Source organism: Myotis lucifugus, unplaced genomic scaffold (genome assembly GCF_000147115.1).
Source record: "Myotis lucifugus unplaced genomic scaffold, Myoluc2.0 scaffold_547, whole genome shotgun sequence".
Taxonomy (NCBI): domain Eukaryota; kingdom Metazoa; phylum Chordata; class Mammalia; order Chiroptera; family Vespertilionidae; genus Myotis; species Myotis lucifugus.
In genome coordinates this window covers 346395-356848 of record NW_005871595.1, presented here as the reverse complement: position 1 = coordinate 356848, position 10454 = coordinate 346395, and the positions used below count along the sequence as shown (strand labels likewise).

At 57.4% G+C, this 10454-nt stretch overlaps 1 long non-coding RNA gene across 1 annotated transcript; it reads right to left on the bottom strand.

Moving 5' to 3' along the window:
- On the bottom strand, positions 1 to 7699 carry LOC102437848. The gene is made up of 4 exons (XR_330679.3): positions 7590 to 7699; positions 5708 to 5802; positions 3427 to 3479; positions 1 to 182 (listed from the first exon to the last, which is right to left on the bottom strand). It is a non-coding gene; the product is annotated as an uncharacterized LOC102437848 (long non-coding RNA).
- Between the last annotated feature and the right edge of the window lie 2755 nt (positions 7700 to 10454).

Sequence of the window (10454 nt, the reverse complement as noted above, 5' to 3'; positions counted from 1 at the left end):
TGCGAACCCCGCTCTCCTCACTCGCTTCCCAGAGGCCCCCGCCCCACAGCCCCGACGCTGGTGCTGGAGCCGGGCTCCTCCCTTACCTCGACAGATGGTCCCTCCGGGGGCAGGGTTGACGCACATGGGTGGGAGGCGCGGCGGGGGGAGTTTGCACTGACGTTGCCTGTGCTGGGCCCGATCTGGGGAGAGAGAGAGGGCATCAGGGTGGCCCCGACCCTGAGCTGACTCGCCCAGAGCATCCGTGAGGGGCTGCGGGCTGCTGGGTGGTCTCGGGAGCCGGTCACGGGTTCTGAGAAAGTGTCACCTGTGCTGCACAGGGAAGGGCCGTCGCCTCCTAGGGACCCCTCCCCGCTCCCGGCGCCTTCGCCACCCTGAGTGCAAGGCCCCGCCATGGACGGCCCCCGTGCTGAGCTGTGAGGACGAGCCTGGACGGACAACAGCTGAAAACCAAAAGGCCACGTCCCCCGCCGGCCCCCGCCTGTCTCCCCGTGACGGTTCTCCCGGCGCCGGCTGTGGGTTCCCCGACGGCACTGCGGCCACCAGATCTCTGCTCTTTCCTCTGGGAACCGGCAGAGGGGCCCCCGGACTGCTGGGCGCCCCGCGAGCCCAGGCCAGGCGCACACTTGGCAGCCCTCCCTCCCTCTAAGCTAGCGGGTCGCCATCCCAAATGTCTGCACTTGGAGACTAAACCCTGCTTCTCCAGCGGCCTTTCCAGGACATTCTAAGTCCCAAACGTGTGACACGCGAGAGCTACAGTCAGGACCCACCGCCTTCCATGGGGAGGAGGGTTGGGGTCTCCAAGACCCGCTGGATGGGGACAAGGGGGAGCCGCGCTGGCCTGGGGAGGAGCAGGAGCCGCTGCTTGTGGTGAACACGAGGCAGGAGGAGCGGGGACACCCCCCCCCCCCGCCCCCGAGAACAGCCTGCTCTGCACAACGATGCCCGTTTCTTCTTTTTTAAAATATATTTACTTTTACTGATTTCAGAGGAAGGGAGAGGGGGAGAGAGAGAAACATCAGTGATGAGAGAGTCATCGACCGGCTGCCTCCTGCAGGCCCCCCACTGGGGATGGAGCCCGCAACCCGGGCCTGTGCCCTGACCGGAATCGAACCCTGACCTCCTGGTTCCTAGGCTGATGCTCAGCCCGAGCCCGCGGGCTGGGCAGTGATGCCGTTTCTACAACGTAAAGTAGCTTCTCGACACGCAAGAGCCCTTGCTCCCGTGCAGTTTCTGAGGCATGAGAGCTGGGAGAGCAGGAGGAGAATTATAATTTTCAGCAGGAAAAGCAAAAGCCCTTTCAGCCATATTTTTCCAAAATTAGAAGGGAATTTCCCTAGAGCCGTGGTCAGCAAACTGGTTCGCGAGCCACATGCGGCTCTTTGGCCCCTTGAGTGTGGCTCTTCCTAAGCCTTAGGAGTCCCCTAATTAAGTTGATAACAATGTACCTACCTATATAGTTTAAGTTTAAAAAACTTGGCTCTCAAAAGAAATTTCAATCGTTGTACTGTTGATATTTGGCTCTGTTGACTAATGAGTTTGCCGACCACTGCCCTAGAGAATCGAGGTGGTAGGTGCCGTGTTTTTGAAGATTTTCATAACAACATGCTGGGGGGAAAGAGCACGTATCTGCACTCAGGGCCTCCTCCCCCGGCTCCCAGGGGCACACCGCCCCCCCCCGCAGCCTCGGCCACTGGCAGCGCTGTCCTCGTGACAACGCTCATCCGGGCTGCTGCCTCGGGTCCAGGTGCTGCTGCGATGCCGTTGTCCCCGGGCCCCTACGTCCCAGGCGTGTGCTGGGCAGAAACCCGCGAGCGGCGCAGCAGACACACCGCAGAGGCTTCCGGAGCAAAGCGCCAGGACCCAGGTGTGTCTCGGCCCGATCCCAGCTCAGGGACCATCTCAGCCGCCGCTCCTGCTCCCAGAGGGTCCTTATTCACACCCAGGGAAGCCGGGTTTAAAAGAAATGGTTTGAGGACCACTGATGATCTCATGAGGCACTTCCAGTAACTGGGGCAAAGCTGTTATAATCCCAGCCCCTCGCCACGCCCTCTCCTGCCGCCGAGAGCCATGAGCCGAGAGCCGAGAGCCGAGAGCCGAGAGCCGCGCTTCCAGGCTTGTGCGGCCTGCACAGGACCAGCTTGCTCCTTGTGGTCGGGCTGACGGCAGCGCGGCCCAGAAGCACCCTGTTCAGATGCTGGCAAAGGCATCACTGGCCCCTTTCCAGGCACATGAGCTCCAGCGGGAGGGACACAGCGCGTGGGTCCCATCGCCAAGGGAGCTGCTCTGGCCGTCACCTTCAGACCCAGCACGGGCCCTCCCCCTGCACGAAGCCCCCAAGGCCCAGGAGGGGCCTCCACCCCAGGGTCCCACGCGCAGCCGATGCTCAATCCTGCAGCCACACAGCGCGACAGTCTGCAGCCAAACAAACCGAACCTCCTCGTGTGTCAGGGACCTGCCAACCCAGGACTCGGGGCTCTGTCTCGGGAGCCCCAAGGCTCACGTCACTCTTCCTCTCAAGGTTCAGGACCCTCGGGAGCTCGCAATCTGGTCAAGAGAAACAATGAGCATCTGAGAGCCCAGCGGCGTGGCCAGTGGCCGAGCATCATCCGGGCAGGGAAGGCTGCGGCTGATTCCCGGTCGGGGCACCTGCCCCGGCTGCAGGGTCCACCTGTACAGAGGCAGCCGGCCCACGTCTCTCTCTCCCTCTCTCCCTCTCCCTCTCCCTCAGCACGTCCTCGGTGAGGATTAAATAAATAAACACGTGGAGCAGTAAACAAGACAAAAACTCCCTAAGAGATGAAGAACCGTCTACAACAGGGAAAGTATCCCAAGGCCACACACCGAGTGGTCAGGGCCCTGGCGCAGACCTCAGCGACCCCCGCATTCAGGAGGCAAGAGGGCCCAGCCCATGGTCCGTCTCCAGGAGAAGACAGGGCTGCCTGGAGCAAGGCGAATGGTTTCCCGAGACCCCACGCGGCAAGAACCCAACCCTCCTCTGTGTGGAAAGCAAGGCCCCGAGCGAGACTGTACTGAGTCCCGAAGCTGCTTAATTACTAACAGGGATCGCGAGTTGACCAGGTGTCAGCCTGCGCTAAGCTCTTCCCGGCTTCCAGGCTCCTCTGATCCTGGAACCCCTCCCCCCCCCCCCATGACGCGGGCCTGGAGGCAGCCAGGGCGGAGCCGCCTGTGAGCAGGTGCCCGGCGCCTGCTGAGCTGGTGCTGCACTGACCCTGGGGGGACGCTCTCAAGCGAGGCGGTGCCCGGCCTGGGAGTCACGCACAGAAGCGACAAAGGCGTTTCCGAGGCCGGGCGGGCGGCCCGTGGGCTCCGGGCGGAGGAAGGACCCTGAGAGTCACTCACAGAAGCGACCCAGGGACTCACGCTGGGGGAGGCGGGCACAGGCCACAGCACGGCCGCTCTTACCTTTTCTGAATGAGTCCAGGCTGAACATCTCTGGCAGGAGGGAAGCTGGAACCCTAGAAAGAAGCGCGGCCAAAGGCAGAGGTCAGTGCTCCGCCCAGGGCCCTCCGGGGAGGCCTCAGCGGAGAGGATCCGGGACTGAAGAAGCTGCCCGGACCGAGGGAGTGAAGCTCTGCGCCCAGGAGCCCGGCTGCTCCCGTCCGAGGGGGAGGGCCAGCTCCGCGCGAGGGCGTCAGGCTGTGCTCCTTCCTCCTCCGTCCTGAAGTCCGAGGCCCTGCCACAGAGGCGATCGCTTCATCGCGGACCGGAGGCCCCGCTCCAGGAGCCCTGCCTTCCCGGGACCTCCAGGAGGAGCTTCCACGGGACCCCTCTCCTGGGCGTCGGAGCTGGGCTGACGCCTGCCCTACGGACAAGCAGTTTACCGGGCTTTCGCAGAACCAGGTCAGCCCCTCGGGGTGGGGTGTGACTGCGCATCAAAGACAAGCGGTCAGTGCGCAAATGCACCGCCGGCCCCCGAAATAACAGAGGGTGAGTTAAAAGTTCAATTGTTATCCTGCTGACTATGCCCCCCGCAAAAAAAAAGTTCAATTGTTGGCAAAAAACGGTGTCGCATTTTGCTGGTTAGTACACTTAACCGAGGAAGCTTCCTAGCGACTTAGAAGAAAGTACACCTCTGGTTGAACAATTTCGTTTTAAAACGCAGTTAAACTCAGGATGATCGATGTTTTCAATGACGCGTTTTCTGGGGTTGGTGCAGTAACATTACGTGGCAAAGCAGGAGAGGGTCGGCCTTCCCAGGCGTCCGCTGGGCCTGGGCGCCTGCCCCTGACCACTGTTCCCTCTCCCTGGGGGTCACGGGCGGTGGGGGTGCAGGGCTGACCGCCGAGTCTCTCAGGTCCATGGCAGGTCTGCCCTGATGCCCTCCTCCCCCCAAGAGATGCCGGGAACTTCAGCCGCTAGGATATGGCAGCTTAGAGAGAAAACTTCAATACAATAGCAACAAGGATTCAATTTACTTTAAGAAATTACATTCCATAGACTCCTTCTGTCCAAAAAAAAAAGAAAAGAAAAAAGGTGTAATTTGAGATTCTAACTTCATAGAAAACCTGAATATTATAAAATATAAAATATCTAAGTGATTATTTAAGAAACAATACTTTCTCGCCAAAAAATTGTAAGTTAATTTGCTTGTAAATAGACTTCTGGTTTTGCTTTTTAAAAGTCCCCAATCCTCTCCATGCCAATACTAACTCATATAACATGTCATATAACACTATCTTTTCCTGTATCAAAAAATACAGTATGATAGTCAAGATCTTTTTAAAATACTGATTTTAGAGAGAAAAAGAGAGAGAGGGAAAGGGATAAAGAGGGAGAAAGAGAGAAATATCAATTTGTTGTTCCACTTATTTATGTATTCATTGGTTGATTCTTTTTTTATTTTATTGATTTTTTACAGAGAGGAAGGGAGAAGGATAGAGAGTTAGAAACATCAATGAGAGAGAAACATCGATCAGCTGCCTCCTGCACACTCCCTTACTGGTACATGCCCTTGACCGGAATCAAACCTGGGACCCTTGAGTCCGCAGGCCGGCGCTCTATCCACTGAGCCAAACCAGTCAGGGCCATTGGTTGATCCTTGTATGTGCCCTGACCAGGGATGGAACCTGCAACCTTGGATGAATGACACTCTAACCAACTGCCAGGACCCAAGATAGGATCTTAAAGAAAAAAAAAAAAAAAAAAAAGATCTTTTATTGGTGATATTTTACAGAGATCAAAAGAAAGCTGCCTTCCTTCAAGGTTCAGAGTTTCTCTTCAATAGTTTAGAGAGAAGTAAAATAATAGAATATCAGGTTTTGCACAATGAAACACTACTTAACTCCAGGAAGAGTCACTATGGGATGCTTCAAGGACAGAGAGCTTCCATAACGACTAATTAAAAATGATTCCCTGGGCCTAGCCGTTTTGGCTCAATGGATAGAGCGTCGACCTCCAGACAGAAGGGTCCCAGATTGGATTCCTGGTCAGGGCACATACCAAGGTTGCAGGCTCCATCCCCAGTGGGGGGTGTGCAGGAGGCAGCCGATCAACGATTCTCTCTCATCATTGATGTTTCTCTCTCTCTCTCTCTCTCCCTTCCTCTCTGAAATCAATAAAAAAAAAATTTTAAATGACACCCTTCTTCCCAAACAGTCACAAATGAATGTAATTCACAAACGGTTGCTTTGCAGTGTGTCTGAGCCTGAGACCCACCACTGTCTTGTGCCCGTGGCTAACTCACCTTACGAGAGCAGTGAAGACCTCAGCTTCTGGAGGCGTCTGAACTGCAGCGGAATTCTCTCCTTGCTATTCCTCATCACGAGGCTGGGCCTCCTCCTGGGAAGTACAAGGCTGGGTCACTGAGAGATGCCCCTCCCTCCGGGAAGGAGAGTGGCTCCATCACTGAAATTCACCTACTACCTCCGGCAACAAGCACAAGTTTTGTTAGTGGCATGAAACACACATGGAGACACTGGCCTGCTTCAGGACCTGCCACGACCCACTCTAGACTCACCAACCCGTGAGCTGCCCTAAGTCATCACCTCCAAGAGGCCAAGGGAGAGCCCTCCTGGCAGAGGCAGAGGAGCCGGTAGTTCCGAGAGGCTCAGCTGCGGCAGCTTGGAGTTCTGCTGCCGTCAGGACTGAGGTTCGCCCAAGGCAGGCGAAGCAGCTCGTGGAGTTTGGGGAAATAACAACTAGGCCTTGAGCACCATTTCCATAGTTTACCAAGGACTTCTGTAGACGGTTCTCTCACGTCTACGCAGCCACCCGGTGAGGCAGGAATTCTCTCCCAGAAGTTGCACAACTGGCCCAGGACCCCGCAGCAGCTGCCCCGGGGCGGAATGCAAATAGGCAGTTAGGGACTGAGCTCCAAGCAGTCCTGGCTTATCCTACACTAACTCCCGCCGTGCTGCGCCCAGTTGGCCCCTGGGTGTTTGAAATAACATTGGATAATAGCATCTTCAAAAGCTGAAAGGGGCAGAAGTGTCCAGGGATAAACTCTGAACCACAGCTACAGAAGTTAAAACACATGGAGAGTGAATACCTTTTGGAGGTATAGGCATACCCCACGCAGGTTGGAAAAAAAAATGCAGCAAAGAATGTATTTGCTGCACCTTAAACAGCTACAGAAATAGCACCATCCTAAACCCTAAGAACTAGGGGGGAGGGGGAGGGGGGAGGGGGGAGGGGAGCGGCCTCCTGGAAACTCCAAACCTCCGAGATGTAAGTGTAAATTATACCATGTGGTCAACACCCACAATGACAGTGGGTTACTTCTTTCAAAGAAACTGCCAAAGGAAACCATCAGACAATGTCTCATTTACTCTGCCTAGTAAGTTGCAAGCAAAAACGGGTTGAGAGCCTGCAAGTGGCCATCTGCGGTCCACCTGCTACAGGGTACGGCAAGCCCCTGTGGGCTGGGGGTGCAAAGTGGGACCACCCTGCCTTGCAAAATCACAACGAAGGGGACGGATGCTGCGACAAGAAGACTAGCGAGGCAGCGTGCTAGCGCCATCCTCCTGGCTTGGGGGGCTCTGAGGCCCCCTGGGCTCCAGTTCACTGCAAACAAAGAACCCAAATGCATGACCACCAGCAAACAAAGAACACCTCACCCCTTGGCTCCCCCCCGTGACAAGGTGGGTGCAAAAGGGGGCAAACCGGGGGGGCCAGATTGCACCAGGCCTCCCTCTGGGCGCACGGCCCAGGCCGCGCGGGGGGCAAACAAAGGTCCCAGGGCACTCCAGGGGCTCCCTGCAGGCCCGGCCTCGGGAAACGGAGCATCCCCGGAGGCGGAGGCGTCGATGCGCCAATGAAGCGGCCTCTCCCGCGGCCTCAGCAGAGCCCCTGGCTACCAAGCCCGCCCCAGCGGACCTGCCTGGCCCCCGCCCCCGCCCCGGCTCCATGGCAACGGCAGGCCGAGGCCTGGCTGCCCACGGCTCGGCCCAGCCGGCTTCCCGGGCAGGCCTAGGATGCCCGGCCTGCTCCCCGGGCCCGCCCGCCTCTCCGCCCCACTCTCCGCCGAGCCGACGGTCGGACTCGGACCCCGCCTCGCGCCGATCATCCCCGGCCGCGGTAAGCTCCTCCAGGGGGCACCGAAGGGGAGAATAAAAAGCCCAATTCACCTGTTGTTACAGATGTGAAACAAGCCTCGATGCACCGCGCATGAGCCGCGGGCCCCCCCCTAACCACGGCCGGACTACAACTCCCACCAGCGGCAGCGCGGGAACTTCCGGGTCCCGAGGCGGAAGTCCCGCCTGCCGCCCCGGCGCGCCCGCCCCTCACTCCGGCCCCGCCTCCCGAGCCCGCCCATAGGTCTCAGCGGCTCTCGAGCGGGTCCCCGTCTTGGGGTTCGCAGGGGTCGCCTGACCGGAGGGCGGCCTACCCACGGCGAGACCCTGGCGCCGGGCCCAATAGGGGACGGCGGGGCGGGCGGGGCCGGACTTCCGGCCGAGCGGCGTTGGGGGCACACGGGAAGCCGTGGGGTCGCCTGGGACTGCACGTGGCCGCGCCTCTCGGGGCCCCGCAGCATCCGGCGGAGTGAGAGCGGGCGGAGGCCTGGGCCCCGCGCCCCCGGTGCGAGTGAGGGAAGCGGTCGGGTCAGGGCTGAGCCCGGACGAATCCAGCTCGGCCCGGGCTCCCGTCCGCTGCCCCCCCAGCTCGTGGCCTCGCCTCCTCTCTGCTTCGGACCCCGAGGTTGCAGGCGGCTCGGGGGGACGTGCGGGCGCGGTGCACAGGCACACGCCGGGGGAAGGGCCGGGGCTGGAGCTGGAGTGCGGCGCCCGGCCGTCCCCTGGGAGGAAGGGCATCGTCCCCGCTGCGAGCCGGCCCTTTGGGTGCGGCTCCCGTGCGCTCAGTGGGAGCCAACGGGGAAAGGGAGGGAAGCGGGTGGGCGGCTCGGAGCCGCGCCCGGATCTCACAGCCGGGAAGCCCTGGACGCTGCTTTTCGGGGTGGAGGAGGAATCGGTGCCATCTCGTCCTCCTTGTCCAGACGAGCTCGACGAGTGTTTATGATGGTCCTCGTTCGCACGGCAGGGTGGGAGGTGGGCATGGAGCATCGTTCATTCAAGCAGTTGTCCCCCGACTGGCAGGCCTGGCGCCGGGTGCGGGGCGCGTCCCTGCGCGGATGCCGGGGTGAGTGGCGGGGCCGTTGCCGAGCAGGTGGAGAGGGTACCGACACCCTGTCCTCAGGGCCCTGAGGTTAGAGAAGATGAACACATGGTGCGAAGCAAATCAGAAGCGGTCCGTGCCCGGCTGGCGGGGCTGGCGGCTGAGCTTCGCCAACTTAGGAACCAGGAGGTCCCGTTGGATCCGGGTCAGGGCACGTGCCCTGGGCTGCGGGCTGGATCCCAGTGTGGGGCGTGCAGGAGGCGGCCGATCCATGATGCTCTCTCTTCATTGATGTTTCTCTCCCTCTCCTTCTTCCTGTCTGAAATCAATAAAAATATGTATTTTTAAAAAGTGATAAATGCTGGAGAGGAAATACGAAGTGTTAGAGGGTTCCAGAAAAAGGAGTGTACTCCTGGCACAGCGGGGAGAAGGGACCGTGTGAGCAAGACATCGGAGGCGGACGGGGCAAACCCTGAGGACCTGACATCTGGGGGCGTGCAGCTTCCGGGGAGACAGACAAAACAGAGTTGACTGCTATGCTGGGAGATTCTGACTATTTGTAATCAAAAAAATTTTACAGTTCTAAGTAGGAGAGTAAAAGAACTGCTTTTAGAAAGTGAAATAGCTAATTTTTTTTTTTTAAATCCTCACCCGAATATATTTTCCCACCGATTTTTAGAGAGAGTGGGAGGGAGAGGGAAAGACAGACATCAGCGTGAGAGAAACACATTGGTTAATCGCCTCCTGCACAGGCGACCAGGGCCCAGACCGGGGAGGAGTCTGCAATGAGGCACTGACCTTGATGGGACTCTAACCTGGGACAGTTCTGCAGGCTGATGCGCTATCCACGGAGCCAACCGGCCAGGGCTGACACAGCTGATCTTAGGGAGGTTGTTCTGAAAGTGTGAGCGGGTGGAATTAGCTAGGAAAGGAGAAGCTAGGATGCTGATGAGATGAGAGGTAATGGATTAAACACCACCCACCAGCGAAAAAGCAAGATGGCAGAGCTCTAGGCTGCTCTGTCCCTGGTGACCAGAAGGGTTATACGCCGTGAACGTAATTAAGAGACACGGAGTTGGAGACGATGGATTCAGCTCCAAACACATCGTGTTTGAAATGCTGTGAATTAAGTGGTAGAGACCCGATCCTCACCCCAAAGGAAATTCTAACCCGGAGAGAGGCTGAGAAGAGCATGACAGGAGTCTGAAAACCCACGGGAAGTCCTGCAGAACAGGCACCCGTGGAGCAGTCTCCATATTCTAGCTTTTTTCGTTTTCTTTTTCTGTTTACTTTAGCTTTTTGCACGTGTTGTGTTTGTAGTTTTCTTTCAGAAGATCTTTTCCTTATTCTTGAGCCTGAAACTATCTTTAACGAACAGTTGTGTCTGCTCAGAGGCACCTTGTAAAGGGTGTCCCAAAATTCACGTAAGAAGTAATTTTGATAGAAAACACAGGTTTATGATTAAAAATTGTAAATTTTTTATTGATTCATAAAGGATACAGTCTAGGGTTATGTATGGAATAGCACATCGGGTAAATGGCCTCCACGGCTTTGCTGGCACAGACGCAAAGCCGCGGTCTTCATTGTCCCTGCTCCTGGGCCATCATTGGTACTTGGTGATGCTTATCAAATTGAAGGGATTGAAATCAAAGGGCAACAGATATTAGAATCTGATTCAATAAACCAAGTAAAATTAGGCCTTTATTTTTTGTTGTTGTTAATGCTCATGCAAAATTCAAAGCTTGCGTGAATTTTGGGACACCCTTTATTAAGGTGGGTGCTCGTCAGTGTATCTCTCCCCCTCCCACATGGCTCACCTCTCGTTTCCTGGTAATTTCCTTAGCGCTGCCTCGTTTTCCTGCCTGTGTCCAGTCTCCAGG